We start from the raw sequence: 5,790 nt of genomic DNA, 5'->3' as shown, positions 1-5,790 counted from the left end.
CTGGCAGCCCTTATTTCAGAAAGATCATCATTTGTGTCACTATTTCCTGAAACCACATGGACATTGCTGTAGCTGTTTTGGTTCATATTTGATAAGACCAGTGATCAAAATTAACACCAGTATTTATATCTAATCATTTGAATGCTTATTGTAAACTCTACAATAAGTCTTTGCACATAGTTTTGACTTCCTGAAGGCTTTCCTCAATAGTAGGATGCTCTTCCACTGATTTGCTCAGCATTCTGCTTAAGATATTGTTTGTCTTTCATCCCATTGAAGACTGAAGTTACTCGTTCTGACATGTAGAGACAGACCAAGTGGATCCTGGGTGTAGGGTGTAGTTGTCTGATGAGGGTGTTGTCCATCCGTCTGTAATGGACCAAGCATCCTGCTACCTGTAATATAGAAGATTCATTTATATCAATCTCTAGTAATGGCCACCTGACTAAGCTGTACAGAATTAATAATGATATTGTTATGAACGCTGAAAGTGACATGCAGAACATTTCAACAAGTGCTCTTTTTTGTAAAACTGATTTTAATTAATGCTTTAATTAATTATTTTAATCATATTTGTTACAGACTAAAATTTTATTATTGCATACATTAAACTTTTTGACTTGCATCCCCTTTTATACTCAAACCCAGACCCAAATTAAAAGATGTAATTCATGTAATAACACACTAGTAATTAGTGATTAACCTAACATTTTAAGGATCCAGAATTGTGCATTAGTTAAGAATAAACAAACCAGTAATTAATTATTAACTTTTTCACAATTATTGAGTGGCACTTACTAAGTGATATTCAAGTTTATTGACCAGAATAAGCCAATAATTATTGATTAACTATGCATTATTCTGGATTACCAATGCATTATTCCCTTAAAATAAAGTGTTTTTTGTTAAGTGTAAAGTTTCACTTTACAATAAGTCAGGTCAATTCAATTTCTATTTATAGAGCACAACATTAACACAACCATCATTGATCCGACGTGCTTTACAAGAAAAGGTTACTTTAAAAGCAACAGAGATCAAAAATTAAAATAAAAATATGTATATATACACATTTAAAAAATTAAAAACATACATCAAAAGAACTGTTCACAGCATCACTCAAATGCAAGGGTGTAAAAATGAGTCTTTAAGTTTGATTTAAAAACACTGAGCGATGGACAGGACACATTAACTAACAATGAGAAATACATTTGTTTAAATATTTAAGCTTTGTTAACATTAAAAAAAATACAACTGTTTATTTTTTGTTAATGTTAGCCTCAACTACATTAAATAATATTTATTAATACATTATTAAAATCAAACATTGTATTTGTTAATGATGAAAGTAATGTTTACTAACATTAATAAACACTTTAAAAGTGATTTTCATGTTAACTAGTGTTAACCAATGACATCTTATGGGAAAGTGGTACTATTTTATGAAATATAGTAAAGACCATACCAATGCGGATTGTTTTTTCTTCACTTTGATCAGTAATCTCTATTGTGTTGTAGTGCTATCAGCTCTGTTCATGCTCTCTCTCTCTCCCCCACAAACATCACACCTCTCACAGGATCAACACCTGACCAGTGAGTCTGGGATCAGGAAGACTGGTTTAATGTTTTGTAAAAGAAGACTTTTCTGCTAATCAAGGCTGCATTTACCTGATCAGAAATATTGTAAAATGAATTTAAAATTGTGAAATAGTATTACAATTTGAAATAACTGTTTTCTTATCGAATGTTCTTTAAACTGTAATGTATTTTCTGTGAAGTGCAGCTGTATTTTCAGCATCATTACTCTAGTCTTCAGTGTCACATTGATCTTCAGAAATCATTTGAATTAGCTGAATTGATGTTGTTTTATGATCAATTATTATTGGTTCTCAATCATTAATAAGGATTCTTATATTATCAGTGTTGAAGCATCTTTTCCGTCTTCATAGTTTTTGTGGAAACTGTGATATATAGTACTTTTTAGGATTATTTAATGAAATAAGTTCAAAATTACAGCATTTATTTAAAATAAACTGAATAGAACCTATATAGAGATATCTATAGATATATTGTCTATAATACAGTATACGTATAGAGAGAGAGAGAGAGAGAGAGAGAGAGAGAGAACTGTACTTTAAACTGTGATAATATATCACTATATATAGTTTTCACTGTACTTTTTATTATTAAATAAATGAAGACTGGTGAGCAGAATATTCTTTTAAAGACATTTAAAAAATCTTACTGATCCCAAACTGATTTAAGATTGTTTGTAACAAGTTTGCCAGGTTAATTCCATTATTTTACATTAAAACTCAAAGGAAGTTTGGACTACTACAAATAAATAAACAATTCATGAAATAACTCAGAAATATGAGCTAATTGAAATAGAAATGTACCTGTCTCCATGAGCAGTCAGGATCTCCGCAGTCCAACATAATTTCTTTCTCCTGCAGTGATGTTTGTGGTCCCAAATGCACACAGATGTGCTCTTTTTCTGTTCATCAACAATCTGTTGGTCACAAACACATACACACGCACATATTAGCTTTAGAGAATACATACATTTATGATACAAGTTTAATATGTGTGCCAGTTGTTTTCGAGTTCCAATGATTATCAATATTTTATATTTTATCAAGTATGATTATCAGTACATTACAATCTTTATAACTGTGCATCAAAATTAAAATACACATAATATTCAAGCCTCTGATTATCTATAATTTCTGTTGTTATTTTTCACACTGCACACTATGAACAAGTAATAACATTGCACAGTGCACTTCTTGAAATTCATAAGCTACTACGCCAAGTATTTAATTAATATTTGCAGTCATACAGTATTGGAGACCGAGTCTTAAATGATAACTTACCTTTCTCTTGACTCTTGACTGAAATATGTCTTTATCTTTCCCAGATGCGATGAATTTCAAAGCGTCCTTTTCAGGACAGACTCTTCTGGGGTCTCATTTTCCTGTGAAATATTCAAAAAAATTTTAGGGTAGGGTACACTGCATTTGCCAAAATGAAAAACAATATTTAGAAACAACCACAAAAAAAATCTATCAACAAATGAACAAATATAAACAGTAAATAGAGATTAAACAGCACTAACATTCACTGAGAGACTACATGCAGATTTTAACAGTCTGCTTGCATTTTTGGCAGACATTTATTTTTTAAGGCTAACATTTACATGTTATCAGAATCTAAATTCAGAATATATAACTTACCTTTTCAGTCTTGAATGGAAAAAAGAGATGAGAAATGGCCTTAGTAGGCTTTGTTGTATGTGGTCCCTTGTAGGCAATGTAGGAATCTCAAAAAGCAGTTTGTCCTTTAAGGTTTTGGAATTTTATTTCACAAAAAAACTAAAAAATTCAATGTAGATTCTGTCAGGAAAACAGTATATATATAACCCAACCCAGATATCTGGACCATGATTGGATGAGACTCAGTTAGCCCAGATACTGTTGGTACTGTTGCTGTGAAGGGCCAGGTGATAATGTGGAGACATTAGTGTTATTAGCATATAAGAAGAGAGAACAATCAGTTTACCAGACGCTGCTGGGGGAACTGGGGGATGTGGGGATTCTTTAAAACAAGTCACTTTGACCGGGATTGGTTTGCTTTTAGATTATGTAGCTGAAAAATAATCAGGGAATTTTTTTTTTTTTTTTTACACTCAAGGGCATTTAGTGCTAGAAAGATTATAAAAGTATTAAAAACTATTTGTGTTGTATTCAAAGTCTTCTGAAGTCATACAATAAGTTTATGTGAAAAGTTTTCAACATTGAGGTATTAATAACTGAAAATGATTCCACTCCATAAACACAGTCATCATAAAATACAGCTGAATTGAGTTTGAAATAAAAGACATCAAAACTGACGTGATAAATGTCCCTGTCCACAGCGTCTGTTGATGCAAAGGTATCTCAATGAAACCAGTGAAATACCCTGCACATGGAAAAACTGCACTAAATGGACAAACTAAACAATGACACCAAGGGCTCCTGACCAAGAGTCAAGGATTGAGAAAGTGTAAAAGACGGTCCCCAATCAGACTGTGAATTGTGACGCCTGTTTGGTTGCCTTTACATTTATCAATATTTCATATTCTGTTTATCTATGAAACAACAATGTTGATAATAACACTAAAAACAGCCACTCTTTCCATCAGAAATAGCTAAACTTAAGTAAAAACATAAGACATAGAGTGACTCGTCAGGTCGAGATGCAATGCATAAGAGAATGGCCAGCATGCTGATGACTGGTCATACAGAAGCTGATCATACAGAAGCTGATCATACAGAAGCTGATCATACAGATGACCGGTCATACAGACCGCTTCATACAGACAGTGATCACATCCTGATGTAACCCATCGCTCTCCAGCTGGAGGAAGTGCTGCTTTATAATCACAGAACATTCACTCACTGTTAAAATGATTCTGGCTGCTAGAAGGGAGAACATATCCTTCAACATGAGTAAGTTCTACATTTTCTAATCACTTATTCTACAAATGTTGCACCTATGTTTAAACATGTTTAACAAAACTGTCTTTCCTTTTTTCTTTTAAGAAAAGTCAAGTCAACAGTTCACATTGTTCACTCTAAACAAGAATTTCACTTCATCAGAAAGTTCAGTCCTCAAGAAAAAAGGTATGTTGCTACTCAACATATTTTGAATATAAAATGTTCTGAATACAAAAATATATACTCCCAAAAATGGAATTGCCACAATCAACAAGAATAATAGATGTCAATATCATTTCAAGACAAGTAAACCTCTTAGTGTTAGTGTATATTGATTTGAATATCTTTCAACCAGCTTTAACGTTTAAACCTGTGAGTTTTGGCTGTCCATGTTAAAGACTGGAAATGTAACAATAAAATAAACATCCTATAAACACATTTTTCAGCAATTATGGAACCTCCAAAGATTTGAGCCATAATTAATAATTTGTATTGTATATTTTCTATCGGCTGCATGCAGAATCTGGATTGTTGGGACTGCTACATTGGACTTGGTGAAAAGCAAGCAAGGGAAACCATGGGCACCAATCTCAGTGTGTCCTCCCAGGTCCAGTGTTTGACAGAGGAGGCATGTGTTGGGGTGACCTCCTTCCTTTCTTCCAACAGTGTCTTAAAGAAAGAAACTGAACAAATGAAGATTATGCTTTCTTCAATCGACCAGAGGCACCACTGGAGGAAAGGTGGACAGAGTCAGGAAGTTTGTGAACAATGTGATGACCAAGTTTGTTCTCTGTTTTAATGGAGCATTGTCCATCATCCACACATAGTGTTTGACAAACCTGAGCTATATTTAAATAATGAGGTTCATTTAAGCCCTAAGGGAAATTATATATTTTTTTTTACTGATATTATCCAGTGTTTGAGAGACCAGAGACCATAAACCTGATGCTGGACTGGTGCATGTTATGGGAAAGAAGGTCTCCTGTATTTTTTAAAAGTACCCAGCAGTGTGTTCAACAAATGCCTGACTTAATAAAAGTATTCCCCGGACTTACTGCTATGATCTTATTTTATTTATCTAGCATTTAAAAATAAAATAATATACAATGCCTAAAATATAAACAGCTTCTTTGCAAAAATGTTGAGTTTCAACCTAAATTTAATAATAATAAATTAATATCTGGTATAATTAAATACTATTTGTATCATTTCATTTATAAAATACACTTAAATAGACCTGCTTTCTTTTCTGGGCTTTGCTTGTATGTCCAAATATCTGTGTGCTGTGAGAGGGCATGTGATAATGTGGAGACAT

The 5,790-nt window shown here is 32.8% G+C and overlaps 1 long non-coding RNA gene across 1 annotated transcript; it reads right to left on the bottom strand.

Annotated features, from left to right (window-relative positions):
* Positions 1-2,444: 2,444 nt before the first annotated feature.
* Positions 2,445-3,378, bottom strand: LOC113092632 (uncharacterized). The gene is made up of 3 exons (XR_003287612.1): positions 3,234-3,378; positions 2,874-2,974; positions 2,445-2,509 (listed from the first exon to the last, which is right to left on the bottom strand). It is a non-coding gene; the product is annotated as an uncharacterized LOC113092632 (long non-coding RNA).
* Between the last annotated feature and the right edge of the window lie 2,412 nt (positions 3,379-5,790).

This window comes from Carassius auratus, unplaced genomic scaffold (genome assembly GCF_003368295.1).
Source record: "Carassius auratus strain Wakin unplaced genomic scaffold, ASM336829v1 scaf_tig00214695, whole genome shotgun sequence".
NCBI classification, from domain to species: Eukaryota; Metazoa; Chordata; class Actinopteri; order Cypriniformes; family Cyprinidae; genus Carassius; species Carassius auratus.
This window is presented reverse-complemented; position numbering and strand designations above follow the sequence as displayed.